The sequence below is a fragment of the Leptonychotes weddellii genome, chromosome 9 (assembly GCF_054177405.1).
Source record: "Leptonychotes weddellii isolate Sample4059 chromosome 9, ASM5417740v2, whole genome shotgun sequence".
NCBI classification, from domain to species: Eukaryota; Metazoa; Chordata; class Mammalia; order Carnivora; family Phocidae; genus Leptonychotes; species Leptonychotes weddellii.
Genome location: NC_138377.1, coordinates 13,872,393 through 13,899,502, shown reverse-complemented (window position 1 = coordinate 13,899,502; position 27,110 = coordinate 13,872,393). Strand labels below are relative to the sequence as shown.

Sequence of the window (27,110 nt, the reverse complement as noted above, 5' to 3'; positions counted from 1 at the left end):
AGGCCTTGCTTTGAGTGTTGTGCATTTGCTGAGATTTCACCCCATCATTTTGACTCTTGGCTAAAATTACCTCTTCAAGAAAACACAGAAACCACTTTGTCCAACCCTCAGCAGACAACAGAGAATCTCGAACTCTGTCTACACCTCTCCCAGAGCTGCCATGAATCTCTAAGTTAAAGACTGGGAATCAAATTTATTTACAACTCATCAGTGGCAAGAGAAAACAATGCTCTTCTCTTTAACCATCGGAGGCTGATGACTGACCCCACTTTGTTTTTAGTCAGAGGACTTGTGGAAAGAGAACAATTTGCTTCTTGATTCCAGTTCAGGATTTGCCGAGAGAGAGACAGAAAATCATTACCAGTTGGAAAGAGTTCAGTTATTTATAGAAAATGATTAGAAGCTCTCTACCCTTGTCCCGTGGTCAGCTGTCCACAGTCCCCCAAATCACCCTCACAATTTACGCTTTCGCCGGCACAGACTATTAAACCATCAGAACAAGCCTGTCACAGTGGAGGCAAAGGCAAAAGCTTGGAGTTCAGTGTGACTGTGGAGAAGACCTTGAGGATTGAGAGGACATGCAGGAGGGATTCCATGTTGATGCTTCGTCCTCAGTAGAAACTTAACCTTCTCTGGAAGAGAGTGTTCACTTGTGGAAGTGCCACACGGAGGCCATTTTGACATTTTTTCAAAGAGGCCAATGGATTCTGGGAAATTTAGTCCTGTCTGCCCCCGCAGGGCACATACACACTTCGTTCATTTTCCCAAGTATCATCTTTTAGTAATGCTGCTCTTTGCATCCCCACACCTGAGCCTTCCTATTCCTACTTTCCACCTACAGCATCCTTGGCAATTCAAATTCTATCCGTGCTCACCTCGATTCTCACCTCTTCCCTCATTCCCAAGACCTCCATGATCTTTCTCTGATTTTTCCTGCAGGAGTTTTCAGATCTAGCACAGAAGTTGACACTTAGGTACACCCTCGTATGTTTATATTGTTTTCTGTGTACCTGGCACCCATTGCCTGGGCATCTAGTGCTCTGGCATCATACACATGACCTACTGCTTACTCCACCTCAGCTGCTCCTGCCTAGCTCCATTGGCTCTCTGCTCTCACTGTCTTCATGCCAATGCTTCTGCTACCTCATGGAATCTGTTCTCTGCCATTCCTCTGCATGTGTCCTGGTTTCTGCCAAATCCTGCTGGGCTGGCTCCTTTGCATGTTTCATATTCACACTTGCAAAGAGAAAAACATGTGTTGGGGCCAGTGGCTCATTTCCCATGCTGACTGCAGCTCTCACACCAACCCGCATCTAGACCACACTGGCTCCCCCATTGCACTTGTCCTCATTCCCATTAGCCATGGCCGGGATGCCAGGGTCATGTGGTCCCAAGAATGGTGACCTGTGTGCAAGGAACCACTCAGACAGGGGTGAGGATGTGGTAAGTACTGGGCACATCTGCAAGACAACGTCCCCAAAGCCAAGTTCACAGTTCCTGTCCCCTCTGCATCCCCTCAATGTACCCATCATGACATGTGGAAATACATATTTTTAAATCCTTTTTTTTAACTTTACTTGCAACTGAGTTTGTGGTAGACAACTCATGACCTACCTCCATCCTTGGTAGAGTTAAGTATCTACTGTTATACCTCAACATTTCTCTATTCTGTCATTTTCCCCAGTTATTTCTGAAAACTGAAATCCTTGCTTCATTCAAATTTTAACTCAAGTTGAATGTCTTTATGATAGCTCTCTTGGTTAAATATTCTTGGTCAGTCATGTAGACAATAGTACATCTGGTGAAGGCAGAATGTCTTTTTGAGTGTTTGCATAACTTCTGGATTGCCCAGTGAAGTGGCCGCCACATAAGAGGGGCCAAGATGGTTGTCGAATTGCGTTAAATTCCATAACAACATGATGGAATCTTAGTGTAGGAAACAACCACAGAAGCTGTATGGTTCAATCTTTAATTCAGCATCATGCCTGAAAAATGGTCATTCAGGCCCAAAAAGGACAACCCCAATTATGGAAAGATCAACTCTCAGCAGAAAGGCTCTCTGTACATTGAGTCAAAATCCATCTTCCTATGGGCGCCTGGGTGGCTCAGTTGGTTAAGCGACTGCCTTCGGCTCAGGTCATGATCCTGGAGTCCCGGGATCGAGTCCCGCATCGGGCTCCCTGCTCAGCGAGGAGCCTGCTTCTCCCTCTGACCCTCCCCCCTCTCGTGTACTCTCTCTCATTCTCGCTCTCTCAAATAAATAAATAAAATCTTTAAAAAAAAAAAAAATCCATCTTCCTATGATGTCCACTCATTTGTCTTAATTCTAAATAAGATTCAACACAGAGACAGTGTAATTTTATTTTCCACATAAAAGTCTGTTAAATATTTAAAGATAGCAATTGAGCATTTCCCAAGTGCTTTTTCCAGGCTAAATATGCAAAATTAGCTGACTCAGAGATTCTTTTTGATTTGGTTTTACTTTATATAATAAGGTATCATCAATTACAATGGTAATAGCAATAGGAAACCCTCAACTGGCCATTCATTCCTCATGTGACAGAGTTTTAAATTTTTTATTATTCATAGTACCCTCCTCTGGATGCATCTTGCAATATTCGTTCCAAATATTCCCATATTTGGTCCCCATATTTAATAGGACTATATAATAAGTCTATGATCACGTGATTCAAATAAAATAATGAATGAAGTTCATGTTTGGTTGTCATCTGTATTGCCTGCCCTCCTCAATCACTTCCATGGCTGAGTTGTGCTGTAACTGCCATGTTCAATATTATACTCCCTGTTTCTAGCACCTTCATATAGTCCTCACAGCAACCAGCATGTTGACTGGTGCTTTAGCTGTTAAGCAAAAGTACATGCATTAATGAATAACTCACAGACAGTTCTGAGCCTTAGCCCTTTGTCACAGTTTATATTCTTGTAAGCCTAGGATGGTCTATCCTCTGATTTTACTTTTAACTAACTTAAACCATATGTTAAATTCATCCTATTGGATTTGGTTCATGATGCCAGTCTATGAAAATATGTTTGAATCGTTCATTAGTCACAAAAGCTTTATCTCTTCCTTCTAACATTGCATCGGTCACATATTTGGTAATCATGCTTGATGTGTCCTCCACGAAGCCATGAATTAAATATTAAATAGGACAGAGCCAACAACAAAGTTCTCTGGCATATCGCTGGAATCCACTCTCCAGGCTACCATAATCCATTAATCAAACTCTCTGAGTAAAGTTACTGAACTGACACAAATCTATCAGATTTACCATCTAGCCTATGTTTCTCCTTCTCCAGAAAAGAACATAAAATAATTTGTCAAATGCTTTCCTGAAGCCAAGGTATTATGGGATATATTAGCAGTGTGCTCCCTCCCAAGTTCCTGTAAAGCAAGAATTTCTCTATGGAGATATAGAAATTGTTTCACCGAGAAGACCTTTCCTATCTCTACAACGCTAAGATAATTCATATCCACACGGAACCTCATATCTTATTCTACAGGGTCTGTTTATGGGCCCTGCATTGCTACTTATTGAATGCTTGCCGAATATAAAAAACCGCCCAGTGACAGATGTACGGCATCTTCTGAAATGAACTTCATCACAACCCCATTCATGGGGTATTCTTATCTGCATGACAAAGGGGAGAAAATCAAGGCATGGAAATGCAAAGTAATTTCCCCAAGTTCCAATAGGTAATAATATCTGTTGTCATGTGACTTATGTTATCACCAGGGCTGGCCACTTAATTTGTGGAATGAAAATTGAAACGAAAAGTGAAAATGAAGTGAAAAATGAAAATGGAGGGCCCCTTGTTAGGAACTGACAGAATTCATATGTTGAAATCCTAACCCCCAAGGGGATGGTATTAGGAGGTGGGGCTTTTGGAAGTGATTAGGCTCTGCCCCAGAGAGGTCTCTCACCCCTTCCATCACGTGAGGACACAGCAAGGAGATGCTGTCCATGAACCAGGAAGAGGGTCCTCACCAGATACCGAATTTCCCAGCCTCCAAAACTGTGGGCAATTAAATTTATGTTGTTTATAAACCACTCAGTCCATGGTATTCTGGTAGAGCCTGGATAAACTAAGACACCCCTTGTTCAAAAAAGCAGGAAGAAAAGTGTGTTGTTCAATGCACTAAAATATAAGGCTTTTTTCCTTTCTTCCACAATCTCTCAATGTGTCATGATTTTTTTCTATTTGCTACTTAATGTCATTCTCAGTAAAGGAACATGAAATTTTAAATTACTGGGCATGAATTTTACTGTTCATCTTTACATTATGCAATGCCAGTATTAAATGGATATGTAAGTACATGTAATTGGTATGTGAAATCACAGACATTACACAATCTGTAGTCAGTAACTCGCACATGTATATGTATTTCCTTCTTACCAGGAGAGTGGAAATTCTGCACAAAACTAACTTAACTGTCTTTACTTCCCACTTCTAGATACCACACGTTCTACCGACCCTATCTACCTTTGGCTTACTGGTGAGTAAGGAATGACTGAAAGGAAAATGAGTTGCTCTATCTTTCCTTTTCCTCCTGTTCCTGTTCATGACTTTCAGTGGCAGTAATTGGGCAGTATGGCGAAGAAACATGAGTGAGAAAGGAGAGGATATGGTTCTTTGATCCTTAGTGTTTCCTAGAATGCCAATGTCTTCCTTCTGTGTTCAAGGAGAATTCTGGTTCAGAGTGCATGGCCGCTCTGGGCTGTTAGTGCCCCACTTACTGAGTTGTTGATATAACACCTTTAACTTGTACTCACTTGGAGCCTTGATGAACTCCCACACACGGGGGTCTGCTGGAATTCTGTGTTCATGGGTCATCACAAATGCTATATGCAAGTGACTGGTAAGGAACAGCAGACAGACACATATCGCCTCTGCTCACACACATGATCCATTGTCTCATTAGATTTCACCTAAGAAACACAGGTTCGAAGGTAAAATCATTAAGAACTTCAAGACAGAAACAGCATAGCATTAAGTCAGATCACGAAGTCCTGAGTGACTGACTGTATGGGTCATTCACCCATGAAGCTGACCCTCCTATCACCACTGATCACTAGACCCCTGATTACCTCCGAGATCTCCCCTCCTGCTCTCCATTCCCTAGCTCACCACCCTCCAGACTCTTTGGGCATTTTTCTCCTTTAAAAAATTTCAAGCAATTTCATGCACTTGCTGTTCCCTCTGCCTGGAAAGCCTTCTCCCACTATGTTCACATGTTCCACTCTTCATCATTCAGACGTCAGTTCCAGTGTCAGGTCTCAGACTTCCCCTGAGAGCCCTCTCCAATGCTCCCCCATCTCTCTGTCATACTATGCTATTTTATCTTATTCACACCACATGTAATCATCTGAATGCATCACATGTATGCCTTTACTTGTTCACTGCCTGTCTCTTCCAAGAGAATGTAGGCTCTAGGAGAGCCATGCCATTGTCTGATATACTCATTGCGGGGCCAGCCCCTAAAACCTTACCTGGAACAGGGTAGTTGCTCAATACATATTTATGGAATGCTTGCCCAAATCAATGAATCATTATGCCTATGCTAGACCACACCTCATGGTCCCTTCTCAATAAATATTAATTATCAATGTGCATAAGATGACTCATTTAGTAGAACTCAAGGTCCTTGAAAGGAGAGAATTATGCAAAAAAATTAACTATGACAGAGGAGGTAAGATCAATTACTTAAAAACAGATATGTGGAAATGGCCAAATGTTCCCCTCCACCCTTGCTCATTTTTCTTTTCCTTTTCTTGCAGTAAAACCATAATATCGAGCTGGTAACAGCCCAGCTGTTGCCATAACAACAGACTCTGCGGACACAAACTTTCAGCTGAGATGAAACCACATGATGGAGAAAATATTGTTTAGCTAAGGCCTATCGGAAATAATTACAAAGATGACAGAGGAAAGAATTAGCAAGTAAATTGGTTTTGAACAACTGCATCTTCTTAGGCAGATAAGAAAATAGGAGATAAAGCTGAATCACACCTAAGAATATATATCTGTGATGGAAAGTCACACAAAGTCAAAAAAAATTTTTTTTTTCCATTTTGTAAGGAAATAAAGTTAAGTATAAGCTGATCTGGAAGAAATAGCACCCTTCAAACACTTGGGCCACTTCTAATTCAAATCGAAACTGAACTGGCCTGGCTTTGCCTCCATTTCAATGTTTTTATGCAATTGCAGAGTTCTTGAAAAATTGTGGGTAAATCAAATATCTAAAAACCAAATCGGAATTCATGTGCACTGGCTGTTTTGGTTTTTAAAGGAACTTTGGAAAAATCCTTCTGTAAAGCAAATAGCTCCTTTGTTATAGGACTAGACCTTCCCTCATGTATAGATCTTGTAAGTTTTTACATGATAAATATTCTTCAAGCCAAATTCTCTCAGTGACCGAAGCAGGGTTATTTAACTGATTATTTTCAAATGGTATTCATGTTTTTGGATCTCAGTTTGTCTGCATGAAACCGGGGAAATGATTGTTTGCCAGCCACCAACCTCACTATTGGAATGTCTTTTTTTTTTTAAGTTCTCTGAATTCATTTCTTGAAAAGCATACGCAAATCAAATCTCCCGATGATTGCCAAATGAGCTGTTTGTTTTCTCTTACACATTCCTCCTCCTCTGCATTTTCTCTTTGTCACTGTCAACATAGACCTCACCTTTGTGACTCTTGGGACATATAGGGCTTTTGATTTCTGCTATTTAGGGACTCTGTTCCCTTGCCTCAACCTGTACAATCAAACAAGAACAACAACAGATCTTGTTTAAACGAAGATTCAGTCTTCTCTAGGCATCATTTCAGGATTTTTGGAGAAATGAGATTGTAGAAATTCAATAAATACAGAACCACCTAAACCATCTGTACTAATAAATTAAAGCCTCTTCGGATCAGACCGCAATTTTAAAAGGAGCTATTCACACATGGGTGTGTCCAAACAGTGACTTGTTTGTTCTTTTACCTGCTGCTAGAAGGGGTCATTGCTTAGCTCAGCAATAGAACAATTACAAGTTCCTGTTATGGATTTATATTATATTAAGTTGATTTACTGAATTCTTCAAAGATAATGCAGGGTGATTTCCATTTTCATGGAAAATTCAACACTTATCTGGATGTATCTTATTTTTCTAAGACATAGTATAGTCTTAGAAAAATAGTGGTCATCATGCATGGTACACCCTGAAACCCAACAAGGTCCAATCCCATAGCTATTTATTTGTTTTCCTCAGTGCTTAGCACCAAGGATAAAAGAAAAAGAGTTACAGGGCAACTGCCTTCCAGGAGCTCATGATCTAATTGGAAAGAAAAGCGAGGCTCAGGAAAGAGTTCAACAGCATGGCTTGGTATGAAGACAGTAGAACAGACTGTGAGACCAAAATCTGAACTTCAGAAATGATGGAGCTGAGCATGGTGGGGAGACTCACCATGCTCAGCTAGGAGCTCAGGTAGGAGGTGGAAGAGACTGTGTTGGATATTAAAGGAGATAAATGTGGCCTGGTAGGGAGGCATGGGGAAAATACCCCAGATTAGGAGACTCGTAATAAGAAAGACCCAATTCTATTCATGATCCACCGTCTCGGGATACAGCTGAAGATCTTATGGACAACGCTGTCACTAGAAAGTGCTCATTGCCTCCCTCACCTAGTCTGGTCTGCTCTGGTCTGGTCTAGTCTATCCTTCTGATATCCCACCTCCTGCCCAGCTCCCCTTCCCCAGCCCATCTTCCACCCTGCCTGGGAATGATGGTAAAGCATCTCCACACCACAACTCATCAGTGGCTCCAACATCCAAACGGCATTGAACAACTCCAGAAAGATTGCTTTATAACCCACAGCAACACATTTTCTTTCCTTCCTCCCCTTCTCTTTCCCCATATGTCACAGAGCATCAGCCCTCTCTCCTCCCAGTTTCCAAAATCTTTCTCAGACATCAGTCAGTTCTGGCACCCTGCCTCTTCCTCTCCTCTGTCTACAGTTACAAGTCACTTCCAGGAGTATATCTCTGGCCTTACCCATGTCATTGCAGATGGTCTTCTAGACCTTTCCGAACTGCCTTCACCATCTGTTATCCCCACTTGCACAAACAAAGCAGCCAAGAGGGCCCAAAATTTCCCTTAGGCAGCGCGTAGGAGAAAGGCTAGGAAAACACTTTATATTGTTCCCGTTAAAAACATTATCTCATTCCCAGGGGCCTTTTGATATAGACTCAGTTCTTACAGATAAGGACATGGCCCAAGGCTCAAGTTAAGCAGGGAAGTAGAGTTTATATCTGGGTCTATTCAACTTTAAAGGTCAGGGTCCCATCGGCAACAATGCCCTATCAGCAACAGTGCCCTGTCTCTTTCAGGGCCTTGCTCGACATAGGTGTCCAATAATCCTTCAAGAAAAAATGCTAAGCAGAGGCTTGGTGGCTCTGAGACTATCGGGCAATGCACGCACTCAACAGTTAAGCGGATTTTTCTGCACAACTGTGAGGCTGTCAGACAAGCCAGGAGGAAGCCCAGGAGTCCTACCTCTGCAGCCTCCTCAGACAATTTAAACAGCTTTAGAAACTTTTCACTTAAGGAAATTAGAGGCTTCATACCAGCAACACTGACTGTTTTCAGGAGCTTGTCTCCCTAGAATCTGTAGCAGCTGTGTGCAAATTAATCAGTCATTTGCAGGCTACACGGAGCCGAGACTGCAGAAACAGCTGGGCATATTTATGAAAGTTTGTCAGGGATGTACCAGCGTGTTCGGAGGTACCTTCTTTGTTACGTGTCATTTCGCTGGCAAAGAAAAGAAGGCGAGACAGATCCCGCCAGTGTCTAGAGGATTAATGAAAGCCTGGCAGAAATCTGAAGCCGAATATCTCTTCTCGTTCTAATTTAGGCGGAGATTTATGGGAGAGGGTCTGGGGAGCCAAACTGCATCAGGCACCGCGCTGATGGGTGACTCGTCTGATAACTACAATGGCATTTAATTTCCACTGTGTGCCGCCAGTTGCCCTGCACAAGGGTGGTGATATGCGGCCGGGTCTGATTCGAAGTATGGGGCCGAGCCAGCCCCATCTCTGCCCGTCCCTCTGGGGTGGCTCCTGCTTTCCCCTCTCTCTGCTTCCAGCCCCTACCCAGGTTTCCAGAGCAAATCAAGGAAAACATTCCAGAGAATCCACAGCAGGTCTAAGTGAGTCTAATGTGTCATGACTCACTTTTTTTTTTTTTATCTTTAAATACATACAGAGAAAGCACAGATGATGAAAAAAAATCAACAGCACACATGCCGAGAGAAGGGAACAAACTCTTCTGGAAAAACTAACTGACAAGCAGGATAACCTACTTTTGGAGACCAAAGGTCCTATTTCAATCTCATTCACTCACTTAATTTGACATATCTGTGTGGCTTTGTCATGAACAAAGGTCCCAAATACGGCATGGGACATATTTCTACCCCAAATTACTTATCATATTGTCTGAAATTCAAATTTAACTGTGCATCCTATATTTTTGTGTTTTAAATCTGGCAACCCTACCTGTAAATAGGGGAATGGAAAATATTTAGCAATCATACTAAATACAACCACAGCAGACAGCCCCTCTGGGTTCCTACCCACAGCCTCATTCTTCCACACGGTTCCATGCATGTACAACCAGAATTTATCCTAGCACCATAGCAAGGTCTGAGCATTATGTCCCTCTGGCTCCCAACTTCCTGCCAAAGACATCGTCCAAACTTAGGTTTCACATTAGTATTCTACAAAAGTTTACCAGATTCATTGGGAGATTGCTTATGTTCAAAGTTGGGTTTAAATGTGCTGTGCAATTACTATTTTTTTTAATCATACTAAAGTGTGATATTTTTAATGCATTCCTATATCGATTAGGAATGCATTTAGTTGCAATTAACAGACAGTCCCTCTTAAACAGTTTACTTTCTCACATGACAAGGAGTTTGGAGATAGAGTACTGATGACACTGATTTAGTGATTCCAACAGTGTTAAAGCCCACACTTGTGCTTTCCTCTGGATCTTTCTTTTATGACAGCAAGATAGTCGCTGCACCTCCAACCTTCATACTGACATCCCAGCAGGAAGAGGGAGAAGGAGAGACACCAGGTCTGTTTGTTCCTTTGGTTTAGGAAAGCAAAAGCTTCTCTAGGGACTACCTGGCTAGCCCAGGTCACATGGACACTCCCAGCTAGAATGGGAGCAAGAAACAACAGGATCTCATGTAAACTTAGACCAGTCATGACCCACCTCCTGAGGCTGGGCACAGTACTGCCTGAACAAAATTGAGACCTTCTTTATATTTGAGTTGAAATGAATACTGAGTAGGTCACCCAGAGAGTCTGCCAGAATTCTTTGTCTTTCAATATAATTCTACCTTTATCCTACTGGGGATCCTACAAATCTCATAGTTGCTCCCTTTATAAGCCAGGACCTCCCCAGTACTTAAACATTGTAAATAATGCCAACTGTAGGGAGGACATTTTATTACAGGAGGCCCAGTGCCTAGCACAGAGTATAACTTACAAGTACTGAGTAAGTATTTATTGCTGACTGAGAAGATGAATGAAAAATGTGACTCAGATAAATAGCAAAAGAGGAGTTTTAGTGTCATGACCTCTGCTGCTAACCATAGTTTTTTTAACAGTAATTTTTTTAACTTAAAAAGGCTTTATTTGGTTTTATTGTATTTCTACAGAAGTATTATATTACTTCTACTAATACTAGTAATATTGTACAACACTATTACTGCAGTAAATATAGTAACACAGAAAACATTCTTATTTTACAATATGGGGGTACAATGTGTGGAAATCTCTCCTTAGCCGCCTCCAGCCTGTTCCTTCCTCACAGAGAACTGTGTCTACTGTGTGGACATCACCACCCATCCCATCAATTTTCTATACACTGACAATCATCTGTGAACACAAACACACACATTTTTCTTAAGGTGTGTTTTGATTGTATACAAATTTGCATAAATGTGCATCACACCATACATACTGTTTTGTTTTGTTGTACTTAACAGTAAGTGCTGCCATTCTTTCTAGGTCAGTACATGGAGATCTTCCTTATTTCATTTTAGACATTCCTACCTCACATATATCTAGCACTTCAGAGCTTATAACATCCTTCACATATATTACTTCATCTGACCTTCACTATGTGGATCATTATCCATATGTTTCATGGATAAAGAATCTAAAGGTCAGAGAGGTTGTCAAAGTCAGAAGTAAAACCCAGCTACTCCCATCCGTCCAGCTACTCCCATCCTGTGCCCCATTCCAACGATGTGTCTTTGCCTCCAAACACATACTCAATTTGACTTATGACCACTTGACACACACTCATCATTAGAACATGACTGCTTGAGCAAGGTTCTGCAATCTTCACTACCCATAACTCCCGAAATGTATGCCCTCCTGATCTAAGTTAATAGGAAGAGAGAGGAGAGAAAAGCAAAGGTTGTGGGAGGAAGGAAGGGGAGAAGGGAAGAGGTGTCTGGCAGCAGGCTTAGGGGGATTTAAAACCAGAAGGGACTATTTCTGGTGAATTTTTCACCTACAAAACTGTAAAATGGAGTTATGAGCAAATGGACCCAGGTTTCAACAGAGTTAGGGTGCAATCCTTGGAGTCAGCATGGAAAACGGATATTCGAATCTGACCCGTGGTCTATAGTCTGAAGACACGCACTTCCCAGCAGAGAAAATCTGTCCTATCTCTCATGCCTCCAGGCCCTAATAAAGGGCTTTACATCAACATAGAGCCAGACTCCAGGTGAAAGCTGCCCATGGTCTCACCCAGCATATTTGAGCTTCCTCAAATACTTTAAGAGGCACTGTCATGTGTGTTTCAAAACATCATAAAAACAACTTGGAATGCCTCCTCCAAGGGGCATAAGATGAAATCAATACATTCTGATTTTCTCCTCCGTTAAATTCTCAATGACTGAAACAGTAGTGTAGCTGGGGAGAGTTTAGCAGCTCAACTACCACATACTAAATTCTTCTTCTTCAGGATGATGGGGCCTTATTTAGGTGCCTATTGGTAGAGCTTTAGGGCTTTAATGGCTTCAAAAATGCACTAATAATCAGCAAAAATAAATAGAACACTCATGGAAGAACGAAGATAATTATTTGTGGAACCATCTGGCATAATAGCTACACTCATAGCATGGTAACTAAAGGCTACAACACCATTAAAGTTAATAAACAAGAGAGATTGTTAAGTGAAATGGTGCCATGAAATTGGTGAGCAAGGATTTCAGAGGCACTATGAATATTTCTCAGCGAAAAGACAGGCCACATTATAGGTAAGACGGAGAGGAACTCTCAGGGACTCTATCATCCTTGAGCTTTCTTTCTCTATTCTACACATCCAATCCACTAGCAAATTCCATGTATTGATTGACAAAGTTCATCCAAGATCCATCTCCTTCTCTCTATCCCCATAGTCCCTACTTACATCATCTAAGACCTAGGTCCCTAAAAGTCGCAGTCTGGTCTCCCTCCTTCTGCTCACTTGCAATGTACTCTTTACAAAGTCATCTTATAAAAAATATAAGGGGGTCTGGGTGGCTCAGTTGGTTAAGCAACTGCCTTCGGCTCAGGTCATGATCCTGGAGTCCCTGGATCGAGTCCCGCATCGGGCTCCCTGCTCAGCAAGGAGCCTGCTTCTCCCTCTAACCCTCCCCCCGTCATGTACTCTCTTTCAAATAAATAAATCTTTAAAAAAAAAAAAAAGACCTTTTAAAAAAAAATATATATATATATATAAGTTGTGAGGGGGCACCTGGGTGGCTCAGTCAGTTAAGTGTCTGCCTTCAGCTCAGGTCATCATCCCTGGGTCCTGGGATCGAATCCCACATCAGACTCCTTGCTCAGTGGGGAGCCTGCTTCTCCCTTTCTCTCAGCAGCTTTCCCTGCTTGTGTTCTTTCTCTCTCTCTCTCTCTGTCAAATAAATAAATTAAATATATATATATATATATAAATAATTTTGTCACTCACTGGCTTAAAGCTCTAATGCCTTCCCATCTATATTTGTTTCCTTTAGCTGCAAGAACAAAGCACCCCAAACTGGTGGCTTAAAATGACAGAAATGTATTGTCTCACAGTTCTGGAGGCTAGAAGTCTGAAGTCAAGGTGTTGGCAGGGTCCTGCTCTCTCTGAAACCTATAGGGGAATCCTTCTTTCCCTCTTCTAGCTGCTGGAATTTTTTGGCATTTCTTGGCGTGTAGATTCAACTCTCCAACCCTCTGTCTTCGTGTGCTGTCCTCACCATGACTTCACTCATCCTCCATCTATTCACACCTATCTCTGGGTCCAAATTTCCCCTTTTTCTAAGGACACAAGTCATTTTGATTTAGGGCCCACCCTAATATCCTCATGTTAACTCAATACTATCTGTAAAGACTCTATTTCCAAATAAGGTCACATTCTGAGGTACTGGGGGGTTAGGATTTCAACGTATCTTTTTTTCTTTTGAGGTGGAGGTGATACAGTTCAACTCATAGCACCAACCTAAGCAAACTCCAAGTTTGTCAACTTGGTTGACAAGTCTCTGTAGGATCTGACCCCTGTCCACTCTCTGACCTCCCTCACTACACCCTGGCCCTACCAGCCTTTTTGATGTCCCTCAAGCCTGTAGAGCTCTTTGTAGAGCTTTGTTCATGTGGCCCCCTCTACCTGGAAGACACTCACCCTGGGTCTGGACATGGATCGACCCTTCTTACTATATAGTAAAGTGCTCTGTCATTTATCACTGTTCAGCAGAGGCATATCCAGATTTTGTGAGGCTTATACAACTCAGGGGAACCCCTTTGAGAAGAAGAGTACACAACTGCATATTAAAACAGGCCTCAGGCTTTGGAAGGGGCCTAAGCTGCACCCCAATTCAAAGAAATGCCCACCACTTACACTCCAAAGTTACCCTATCTTATCTCCTCATTACACCTATAACTTATCACTAACACTTGTAACAATCTGAAGTTAACATTAAAATATTCTTTCCTATACATTGCCCCCTCATACCAGATTGGAATCTCCAAGAAAGAGATGCTCTACTTATTTCTACTGGTAGAGATTAAGTCTTAGCATAGGGCCTTGCCTGTAGCTGGCACTCAGTGAATATTTACTGTATTTAGAAATGCATGAACAAGTGAATGATAAGAATATCAATAACATCGATGACAATTAGTCATTGGTTGCTTACTTTGTTCCAGATACTCTCTATCATTATCCCTCACCTTACAGGTGCTCCTGGCTGGCTGCTTGTAATTGGCAAAGCCAGGGATTTGGAGCCAGCACTCCGGATTTAGATTTCATGCTCCTGACTCCGATACTACACTGTCAGGAGTAAAGGAAGTTTGTTTGACTGACTCAATGTTCATCACTATGCCCCAGAGATTCCCATTTCACAGAGATAAGGATTTAGTAGAGAAGAATGAGGTAACTTGCCCTTCACACCATGTACTCGGGAAAGAGAAGACACATGTGACGTCTTTTGTGCCAAGGTTCCCATAGAACAATGGAGGCCTTCCATGGAACCCAATTGTATCTCCTTGCCAGACTTTTTCTTGTTAAAACTTCAGTATATGGTGCATTAGGAAAAATACACATCATCAACTTTAAGTCAAATATGCAAGCCAATAAGAGCCTTCTATGACTTACCTATAGGCTCGGAATTATTATGGAAGTCTTTGCTGTCACAATTTATATGCTTCTTTTTCTGAGTGGGCTTGTGTGCACAAACATATAAAAATGATAATAGCTGGTACAACTTATTCTTCTGGTGTGCTCACCCCTACTGACCCACTGAATTCCATTCACATCACTTCTTATCCATTGAGTTTGAGAAGAAGGAAAATACTCAGTCTTAAATAAAATTAAAAAAAAAAATTAAAGACTTTTGCATTCTTCACAGCTTAAAATAAACCCTTCTTGACTTTTCACTGATAAGTCTGACATCCTCTGTTTGGGCTCTTGCTATCATAAATAAGGCAAAAGGAGAAGTCTACAGAGGTCTCTAGCTTTTTCTGAAGCATAGCGGCAGCAGTCAACTTTACTGGGAATGAGTAGGTGAGATAAGAGGACAAAGTTGATGGGAGGAAAAAGGAAAGTGCATATTTTTTAGCAAAACTCCCTTGAATAAAGAAATGTCCCTACGGAGCCCTTCTTTGAAATACGGCAGCAGAAGACCATCCTGTCTAGCACCGCCTTCCCTGCTTGTTTAGCTCTGCTCTGTTGTATAATCTTTCTTTAATCCATGCTAACAAACTAGGTTGTCAGATGGCAGGAATGAAGCACTCTCTCCCACCACCATGGGGGCCAAAGGATGCGTTTTATTCTCAGCAAACCACACTCCCAAAAGTAATATCAGAAAGATGAAGTGAAAAGCATGAGGCTCAGTCCATCTCAGCTTTATATTTCCTGATGGTAATGATGAGAAGGAGACACCATTGGCCAATAAGAAATATCTGGCTTTTATTTAACTACCAGGGATAGAGGAGGGGGAGAGACAACTTAAGTCCTTCTGCTTTACTTCAGTTAGAATTTCCTCCCTTGGCTGGGAGTTGTGTTATCACCAACCACCTTGTAGACGTATTTACTAGCTACCCACACTTATACTCTGAATTTAGAGAATCATGAGAGAAAGTACAGAAAAGGAGATATTTTTTTTTCTATTCAAATTGTTGTACTAAGCTCCTAGTGACAAAGGTTTTGCTTCATGTAGCAGATTTTTTCTCATTGTTGGAGCAGAATAGTGCTTAAGGACATAGTACTGACTCATTTATTTTAGACTTGAGCTTTCATTAGCTCATGGGAATCACAGCTGAGACCTGTAGACTGCCCACATTCAACAATTTGTTCTTGTCTGGCCCAGAATCCACATAGATTATAACCAGTCTCCAGTTTGGGTTTGGAATACATTAAACCTAGAAGGGCACATACCAGGGACCTTAGTGACTGATTTTATAATGAATTTGATAGAAAACTTTCTGTTCTGAGAGTAGGGCTCAGATACTACAGAAAGATTCCATAGTAGGGTCATTTGTACTGTCCCTCATGCCACTTGCAAAGACTCTGCCACCTCAACAAGTTTTGATGGAATTGGTGAATATGATGTCTGTCTTCAGATGGAGGCACTGCCCTTGCTCTATTATCGAAAGAACTCTCCAGTGCAGTGGTTTCCCATAAATTTGCAATTGTAGGGTCTTTCTGCCCATGCTTGAATCAGGTCCCAATATTATTCAACATAGCCCTGAAGCCACCAGGCCAACAACACTGTCCTCAGACACTCTGTCTGTCTTATACTAAGTCACATCACTGCCCGTTAAACACCAAAGCAACAGAAAATGACGCTTTGATTAACAGCATTTCTCTTTTAATCTCTCCAGATTTGCGAGTTGTTGGAACCATTCTATTTTCTAAAGAGTAGGTTTTTCAAAAACAAAGGCTTTTTGCTTGCCCTTATACTTCCAAACTCCAAGAAGCAAGACTTCAACAAATGCTTCCTTCTTCCCTCAGAAAAAAAACAAAAACAAAAACAAAAACAAAAACTTCCTTGAACTCCTACTATTTCCTAGGATGCAGTGGTGACTGAAATAAATAAAAATCTTTCCCTCCTAAAATTTAGAAACCAATCTTAATAGCAACCAAAGGCTTATATAAACCAGTCATTCCAATCTGTCATAAGAATTATGAAATAAGATACATAGGACATAAATGAAAACTAGATAAATGTGTAAACTCTTACTTTCCAAGGGCTGGCCAACCCATCCATGGTGTGAATTGAGATCTCAAACAGAAGGAAAGAGTTCATGTTTTTATAGCTTCAGTACTCCACATCCCAGGCAGGAGAGCACACATGGACAATCCTCTTGCTAAATTAAATGCACGTGCACTGCTCTTGCTCCAAAACCCTCCCAAACCCAAACAGCACTCCAAGAACTCATTGATGTGATTCCGTGTGCATACAAAGGGAGAACATGTATCAAGTTTCCTATCAAATTATTTTTTTCTATTAAATCTATATCTTGGAAAAGCTTCTACCAGTATAACTTTTTTGCCAAATGCTATGAATAGAATATATGCTGGGGCATTTAATATGAAAAGGACAATTTCAAATAGCTGTACACATGTTGAAAGTTTAAAAAGTTGTTCGTTAACTACTTTAGTTATAATTCATTTAAAAATCCCATTATGTTTGGTTACACAAGAGTGACTTTAATACACTTAAAGATGCAGTACTCCTTAGCAGTGACATATTTATAGTCTGAACAGTAAAAGGTTTATAAAATAAGGCTGTATTTTCTCAGTGTCAAACATCCCTCATTGAAGACAATTATTCAGTCTGCCTATTTGTAATTAGCTATGAAATAATTTATGATTATGAAGATAAGTGAGCAAAAATTTTTAGAATAACTGCATACTGTATTATATTATTAAAAGATTTCCATAATCTTTCCAGGGTTTGAGGAGTCATAAATTGCCCAGATCTGATTTCCAATGGATTTCTCTTAGAATTAATAAACATATGGATCTAATCTAAGAATGTGTGTCAAAATAATAAAGGGAATAGCTTTACACAAAGCTGAAAATGAGATGGATTGACATAAGCTGACTTTGGTTTGGACAACTACAACAAGCTGCCTATAGTCAACCCACAAAGACAGACTCTGGCAGTTCTGAGGAAGAAAGAATACCCCACTGGGGTCAGAAATGCAGCCTAAGTTCAAGAAACACACGCTAGAAAAGTTTTCTTTGCCACACTTCCTTCTTCTTGACAAGGACCAAGAACACTTTCAACATGTCATTCCCACGTGGTATCTATGGCTTCCTGGGCTATGCAGTCAGTTAAAAGGAATGGACAGAGCAAAGTCAGCCTTTTTCTCACTGCCTCTGCCAACAGAATGACCAAACATACAAGGCATCAACCTATTTCTTGCTTCTTTTCCCACCCATTCAAAATGAGTAGTGAGAATATGGGGCTGCTCTTGGTTTCATTCAAGCTTCCTTCTGTTCAACATATTTCTCCTAGTAACTCTCAATGTATATCCATGTCTTCTAAAACCTGAGCAGAGACGGTCTAACTTTTACTGCTAAGTTTAAATTTACTAATTTTTGCTATTTTGTAGCTTCTCCAGCTCCCAAATGTTCTGTGTAAAATACGTTGTGCTTTCAAAGTTGAAGTGAATTTAAGAAAATTTTGTAGGCTGATTTATGTGATGCCCCCCAGAAATTCTTACAATTTCCAATAATAAGCCAAAAGATGAGGACTGGAACACATAACCATAATTCAATCCCGTTTCCTGATTGCTATGCCATCCTAGAGGGAGCCTTTATGGAACCCAAATAGAAAAATTGATAAGCTGATTATGTGTGAGTAAATCTGAACTTGAATGCGGAAGTAGCCTCTGAACAAATCACTTCGGCCAATTAACATTCAATAGGTACCCACAGAACATTTAGCGTGAGACCACAGTGAAGTTGCACCTACTAAATAGCAAACCTACTCAGTTGCTAGAGCAGAGGGACTTGGCTGTACTACCTTCTTGCACAATTGCTCTCTGACACTCTCAGTTCTGGAAGCCCACCAGGAAATGCACACTGGAATCGACTTTCCGATTAAAGCAAAACTGACCCTACACCACAAAATGTTTAAAATTAGGCTACCAGAACTAAAAGGATGTATTCAGAAATGTTTTGCAACTTCAATTTGTTGTTGTTTTTTGAAGATTATATAGACCATGCCATCAACCTGGTGCACGGACTGAACCTAAGTGGGGAGTCATAAAACAGAGTAGGTGAGTCCAAGCTAGATCTAGCAGTCAATCTGTACTATCTGGTAGAAAGCAAAAGCTTTCTTGGCCTGAACAACTCCAAGAGACCATTTGGTGTCATCTTCATTCATTCTTTCATTGATCTCTCTTCCATTAGACAATGCACAAAAAACAAACTTCCAATATCATGATATAGAACCAACCTATAAAAACAAGTCTCCAGGGCCTGCATGCCGCTCTCCCAAGTAGAGGTGCTTACACATGCCAGCCACACAATCATGGCTGGTGAATGAATGAAGTATTAGTGCCCCTCTCTCTCCATTTCTTTGCTCAAAGCACCTCCCACTGGAGGATATGATGCAAAAGCAAGACATCAGAGACATGTGGGAACAAGATGAATCCTGAGATCGAAGACATTGAAGATATTATCTGGTCCAACTCACCCTGCAATACAGTGAATCCATTTATAATCACATTCATCAGGGCTTGCTCGAACATTTCTAAAGAAGGAACATCTGATTCTTTGAAGAGTAGACCTTCCTTTGTCAGAGAGCTCTGATTATTTTAAAGCTCCTTTTTTATGTTGAGCCTGAACACGAGTGATTTCTAACCATGGCTCTTATTATGACGCCTTAAAACAGAATATGTCAACTCCTTCCCACAGGCCTTCAAATATTTAAAGATAGCTATTAAGTCTTCTCAAATGTCCCTTTCTCCTAGGAAAATCATCCTATTTCCTTCAACCATTTATTCAGTCATTCAGTGTGATTTCCACTACCTTCATTACCCTGGTCACCATCCAGATAGTTAATGATGGTCTCACAATGCAGCACCCAAAACTGAAATCCATACTCTACATATATTTCTATAGTACCATGGCAATTGGCAGGGATTTCTCCATGCAGGGTTAATGTTATGAAACACCTTTTAAATTAGCCAAAGCAGGGGTCCACATTTTCTGCTTGCTCTATGTTTCCTATTTAATTTACAGTGTGGGCCACCAGCCATTAGGTAGGTGTGGGGAATGTGATTGTTGCCAATAAGTGACCATTCCCTGGTTCAGGAGATACATAAAACTCTAATGGAGCCGTTATTCTTAAACCCACAGGATATATAACAAGAACAATAAAGTGATATGTTTGCAATATCTGCTTTCCTTAAAAAAAAGAAGATGCATAATGAAAATATCCATCTTCGTTTTATCTCACATGGTGATGTACAAAGTAACTACCTGAAAATGAGATTCTTATGTTAAGTATTAAGAGGAGAACATAGTCTTGCATTCACGCACACTCCCAGGGCATGCTAACTGCTAAAACATCTCATTAATGCACCAGCATCTAGAGCTAGATGACTTTGGGTATTGTAATACCAGCTTCCATAGCAACCTATTGTCCTTGCACACTTATTTCTTGAATCGTATGCCTGCACATGGAGCTGTAACATACCTAGAAAAGTAAGTGTTCAATCACCAAGCAGCTCCAATAATGAGGATGCATAAGGCACTCAAAGTTAATGTGGTTTGGCCCCAGAGTAATCTTCCTGAAAGACTTTTATTTACAAAAATAGGAGTATGAGTACTTAGCTGGGGCAATATGAACCCCACACTGCTATTAAACTCCTGGGTTAATTGTGGCTTAAGAATGGAATCAGGATACACTGGTACAGAATGGATGAGGTTAGGGCTGAGGATTATCAGGTCTGGCTGGGACAAGCCAGGAAAAAGCAAGAATAGCCATCACCATAGTTATAGTGATAGAGAATAATATCTAACATCATTGAGGATTTACTATGTTAAGCTCCTCTGTCACACACCTTATAGCCATCATTTTGGTATAACATTGTGAGAAAGGATTTTGGAGGGAAAAAAAAGTTTATCTTTAGAAACTTTCAAAAAGGTATTCAGTACTTTGGATAACCCAAGGTCATCATGATGATTATTGGTAAACTATGTAGAGTTTATAAAAATGGTTATAGTAACACATTACCATATGTCCCTGAACTAAATGGCCTCACAATTCTGTGCTTTTTGAACTTCTGATTCTGTTTTGTATTTATTCTGTCTTTCTCAGAAAGGTCACCTCGTGGCACTCTTGGGGTCTCAAACTGCAATAGCTCATCTCTTTCCATTACTTCTCTCCTAAGGACAAAGAACCCAGATAACTAAGACTAATAGAATTATAAAACAAATGGGAAAGCCTCTGAGAAAGTCTCTCCATTGAGTAAGCATATGAGCATTTCTATCCAAACTTTTTAATATCTATATTCATAGCTCAGGTGCCTTTTTATTCTTCATTATTACATGTTCTTGTTAGGTAGAGACATGAGCCAGAAGACCTATGGATACACTGCTTATTCTTAATGGCAGTCTTATTGCTTCAGATGGAGCAGTCTTATTAAATAACCCTCTTTAAGTGAAAGAGCCATTAAGAGACTTCCTTTGATGGACAGAGTTGGACTCCTACCCACCCTTACCTCTACTGAAGAATCCATCTGTATTGCCAAGGCTAGTGTTTCTCAAGTTCTTTTGACATTGAGACATGTTTTTAATTACAGTTTTTGGATGGAATGAGGGACCGGCACTTACAAAATATAATGTGCACTTAGATTAAATGGCAAAAATAGTTTTTAATTTCACTGAAGTAACAAATTCAAAAAAGGAACTCACACTATAAAATACTGCAAACACAGGTGGAAAATTATAAGACAAACTAATACCTTGAAGAAATGATAAGCATTAGTTTTATTGGCAGTGGCTAAATTTTGCTTATGCAGCAATGAATTGCTGAAACATCTTGCATAAATCCATAAGGTAATTTCTCAGGCAATTCTTTTTTTGGGTCTGACATGCCACTATTTAATGGAAGATTGTAGAAAAAAAAAAAAAGAATCATATACACGTGTGTAGCAACAGTCATTAGTTGCTTATCTGTGGTGGACATACCCCAGGGTGATGCCCAGTGAGTCACCCCGTGTGCAATCCTTCCCCTTGAGGGTGGACAGGACCTGTGACTTGCTTATAAGCAACAGAATATGGCAAAGATAAAGGGATTCTGCAGATGTTATCAGGTCTATCACCAACTGACTTTGAGTTAATCAAAAGTGAGATTATCCTGGGTGGGCTTGAACTAACTAGGTGAAACCTTCTAAAGAGGATCCAGACCTTCCCTGAAGTTAGAGAACAAAGCAGCACCTTCTCTACTGTCAGCTTGAAGAGGCAAGCAACCATGAATTGCCACGAGGAAATGAATTCTGCCCACAACCGAAGAGAGCCTCAAAGCAGATCCTTCCCTAGTGGAGACTCCATATGAGAATGAAGCCCATCTGACACTTGATTTCAGCCGGTGAGATCCTGGGCAGAGAACCCAGTTAAGCTGTGCCTGAACTCTGACCCACAAAAACTGCACAATAATAAATGGGCATTGTTTTAGGCCACCAAATTTGTGGGAATTTGTTACACAGCAATAGAAAATGAATGCATCACCTAATAGCCTTTCTCTTTTTGTAGTGCAATCTGTATTTCTAGCTGAGAACATTGCTGCACAGCTGAAAACTACGTTCCCCAGACTTATCTGAAGTGTGATGTAGGCAGCAGTTAATTTGATGTGTGACTGAGTCCTGGTCAGTGACTTAAATGTAAATGATGTTGGGACATTCCAGAAGCATTTTTAAGTGACAACTTGCACCTTTCTTCGTCCCTTCATTCTGTTGCACGAAAAGAGATTGCGATGGCTGGATCTCTGGTAGCCATCTTAAACCATGAGTATGGGAGCTTCATGCTAGGTGGAATAGTAAATTGCCAGAATTCTGGCTCATAGGTGATTTCATGGAGATGACAAAGCACTCTGTAATACTATATCTAGCCTTTTTTTATGTAAGAGAGAAACAAACTTCTATTTAAGCCACTATTTAGGAATCTGTATTACTTAGGGCAGAATCTAATTCTAAGAAATTTTTATGAAACAAATTAATACAAAAATAAAATATCATGGCTTATTTTGGCTCAGCTATTAGCAGCATCTTAGAGAGAACTAATAAATGCTTGAATGCTGGTCCCAGTACTGACATGGACTAATATTGCTAATAAAAACAAGACCCTTCATTAAGAAGCAACCTAGTGTCAAGTATGTAAAAGAGGTTGTACATGAAAATACCCAGATTACCCCATGCTACATAATATTAAAACACTCGATTCTATCCATAATTGAAAATAGTTATTTGAAAAATGGTGTTGCATTTAGACAGTTTAATTCAGCTGTCTTATGAACACAACAGGGCAATGCTGGACATACAGCAACTGAGTGACCACAAATGTGTGTGGCTTTAGGGCTCTAGGAAAGCTCCAATGTTCATCATCATGGACCTGCATAGCAGGCTGACTGCCATTCTTTCATGGTAGGGTCTCTGCTCCTTGTGAATTGCAAATCTCCATAGCACAGGCACACCGAGTGTGTATGCTATGCGTAGAAGCAGCTAAGGTGGAGAGGGGGACCGCGGGACCTCTGTGCACGGAAGCACAGGTGTACTGGGCAAGGAAGCTCAAGTTCAGAGGCTCGTGGTGGAAAGCACAGAGGGGAAAGAAGGGTCCTCAAAGATAAACAGCATCTACTTCACAAAATTCACTAAGCCATGAATTCTTTCAGTGAATAGCTAATTTAAAAGTCACAGGTACTGGGGTGCCTGGGTGGCTCAGTTGGTTAAGCATCTGCCTTCAGCTCAGGTCATGATCCCAGGGTCCTGGGATGGAACCCCTCCTTGGCCTCCCTGCTCAGTGGGGAGTCTGCTTCTCCCTCTGCCCCCCACCCTCACTCATGTGCGCGCTCTTTCTCTCTCTCTCTCTCTCTCAAATAAATAAAATGTTTAAAAAATTTTTTTAAAAATAAGGGCGCCTGGGTGGCTCAGTCGTTAAGCGTCTGCCTTCGGCTCAGGTCATGATCCCAGGGTCCTGGGATCGAGTCCCACATCGGGCTCCCTGCTCAGCGGGAGGCCTGCTTCTCCCTCTCCCACTCCCCCTGCTTATATTCCTGCTCTCGCTGTCTCTCTCTGTCAAATAAATAAATAAAATCTTTAAAAAAAAAAAATTTTTTTTTAAATAAAAGTCACAGGTACCGCAGATATGGTGAACAAAACAGACCCTGCCTTCAAGATAATTCAGCTGTATCATAGATGAGACACCACCCACAATTCCCAGGCTGCAACCTAGGGCACGATGCAAATGAGAGCCTCTTGCCATTCCAGAAATCTAAATTTCATGGGTATTAAGGAGGGCATGTACTGCATGGAGCACTGGGTGTTATATGAAAACTATGAATCATGGATCACTACACCAAAAAGTAATGATGTATTGTATGGTGAGTAACATAACATAAATAAAATAAAATTTTAAAAAAATCTAAATTTCAAAAGGAAATCCTTACACTGTTAGTCAGTTGATCCTCTAATTCAGACAAAAATATCCAAACCACGTCATACGTCTGAGGAGCTACAGTTTTTAAAGCCTAAATACATAGAGTATATTCATACTAGTGGGGGAGTTACTAAGGTTGTCTTCACGTACCAGCAAAAGCACTTCTGTCTGGCCCTTGACCAAGTCTAAGAATGTTTATCCTGACAGTATTTGGGGGGAAATTATTATACCTGCTTATATGGAAAAAGACTATTCAGCCATAAATGTTACATTCCTGTAAGATGCTATAATGTTCTGCACCCCAGTCTACTGCGCATTCCTACTTAGATGGTAGCATATTTCATGATTATACACATCCATGACAGAGATGAGCATTTATATGCTAATCACTGCATGACAAACAGCTATAGCCTTTCACTAGAAGCCATGAGCCTTTTTATCAGAAAAAGCCATTGGGGCACAATATATCACCAGAAAGTGTGTTTGGCTGGCTTAGATAGTCAGAAAAATATTTTTTCTTGTACATGTTTTAAGTAGTAACAGGAGTGCTCATTGTACCTTCACATCAAAAAAAAAAAGCAAATGACTGGGTATTAAAAAAAAATAAATATACAGATAAAAGGGAACTGGTGAAGTTCCTCCTCTGTGCCCATCCCTGGTAAACACAGAGCCCCATGTGCAAGTGGACAAACGCCACTGTAAGTAGTCAGCAGCTATCGAAACAAACCAAGGTGCTCAGGAGAAAAATTTTTATTGGAAGACTAAGAGAAATATTGGTGTAGAACTGGGTGCTCAATAATATAGGATAGAAGAGGAAACAGTTTCTTATGACACAAATAAGGACAGCCTGGGGTGACATCAGTTAGCTGTTGATAATATTTCTGGTGGCTAATATTTACTGAATGCTTACCATCTGGGCTAAGCATCCTGCTAAGAACTTTATATATGTTTTGCATTTTAATTTTATACACATGCTACCATTTCAGTGCTACAGCTGACCCATTTTTATAGCTGAGTAAACTGAGGCTTAAAGAGATACAGTAACTTACCCCGAATTGCTAAGTGGCAGATTAGAGTTTTGAACCCACCTCTCTGCTTGACTCCAATGCCATGGGCTTGTTTCATGGTGGAGAAAAGACCATTGCCTCCTGTGGTAGGCCACAGGCCATTGTGCAGTGGAGCCACCCTGTGGGCCCGGGCTGGTCACCAGGGGATGAGTGCAGCACCTGCTGGAAGAGTGAGGGATGCTCACAACCCCAGGAAGTAGGACTGTCAGAGGTGTGACTGCCCCAAGGGCTGTGGCCAGTGAACCTCAAAGCAGATCAGAGCTAAAGAGAATGAGTGAACCCTTACCGAGAAGTTCCTGGGAAACATGGCCAATTGGCAGATGGTAGATGAGAGAGCTTGAGGTGAGGGATCTCCAAGGTCCCGCAGCGGTGTAGATGGGGGCTCACCGGCTGGCAAAAAGAGAGCCCGCAGCCTCCTATCTACCAATAGTGGGGCATTCACTTTAGCCCTCTCCTGTGATCCAGTAAAACTATGCGGAACTTTGGATGCCTGTGCTCTTTGTGCTGAAAAGATAACTTGAACACTTTTTTATTCCTTCCCTCCGGGCAGTCCCAGTCTGTAAGGAGCTATACAGATACACTGATGCAAGATTGGTTCTCATGCCTGACAACAGAGGTCTACCCGAGGTCAAGCCTTCTTTGCATCTTGAGTAATCCCTCCTAGAGACATCGAAGACAGTGCCCAAAGTGGGGCTGACTGTGTAAGCTGTTTTGGTAATTAGGGGGAAATAAGCTATGCAAAGAAGTGGTGTTTCACTTTTACTTCCATTTTAAGGCTCTTAGATCTGGGGTTTTCCTCTTTTCATCTGGTGTATGTTCTGCTTCCTGACCTTTAATGCCAGACAAGGCGAGAGAGACTGCTTTCTGGCAAGAACGGGGTAAGTACTCATGTGGACTTATAGTCTGCTTTTTTAATTAAGGTCAGCCAAATATCCTTCTACTTAGGTTAACCACAGCTAAGTTCCTTGTCCAAGTTCACAGTTTCTTTAAAATCCTAATGTGATACTGAAGTTAACAGAGAAGAATAAGGGAGAGAGAGAGAGGAGAATAACATCCGGCTAGGAAGATTCTTTGAATAAATGCATGATGACTCATTTAACTTGACTCAGAATGACATTTCAAAGTTAGTTCCATAGGTCACAGGCTATCCTTTACCTTGAAATAAAATCATTCTACAATGAACACTATCATTCATATATCTCACAAAACAGATCAATTGCATTGATTGTGTGAAAGGATGTAAGTTGCTTTGGACATGCAAAAATAGGAAAGAATGTCCGAAAGGCAAATCATTTCATCCAAACTAAGGGTTTTTTTTTTTTAATTTTTGCATAATTTATGCTTAATGACATATTTTACCAGAAAGACACCTCCAGGGCCCCTATTTTGAGTAATGATTATTGAGAGATACATTGGGTTTTATGAAATTGTCGAAAATATCTGGGGGGCAATCAGCCTCAGGGACTCATGACCACTAGAGTGGATATACAGCTCACATCCTCTGGCCCTAACTCTGGTTTCTGTGACCTTTTTATTCCGGGGGTGACCTTCCACATCATAAACTTGGTTCAAAAATCAGAAGATTTTTTGGTTGTCTTAAAAAATGCCTCAAATCGGGTGCCTGGGTGGCTCAGTTGGTTAAGCGATTGCCTTCGGCTCAGGTCATGATCCTGGAGTCCCTGGATCGAGTCCCGCATCGGGCTCCCTGCTCGGCGGGGAGTCTGCTTCTCCCTCTGACCCTCCCCCCTCTCATGTGCTCTCTCTCATTCTTAAATACCTAATATTTTAGTGTGAGTTCTTCCAAAATGGTGATGTTAATCTAGAGTAT

General features: G+C 41.0%; 1 long non-coding RNA gene across 1 annotated transcript; it reads right to left on the bottom strand.

Annotated features, from left to right (window-relative positions):
- Nucleotides 1-3,593: 3,593 nt before the first annotated feature.
- LOC145723238 (uncharacterized) lies at nt 3,594-26,452 on the bottom strand. Its single transcript, XR_014148162.1, has 3 exons — nt 25,569-26,452; nt 4,794-4,949; nt 3,594-3,650 (listed from the first exon to the last, which is right to left on the bottom strand). It is a non-coding gene; the product is annotated as an uncharacterized LOC145723238 (long non-coding RNA).
- Between the last annotated feature and the right edge of the window lie 658 nt (nt 26,453-27,110).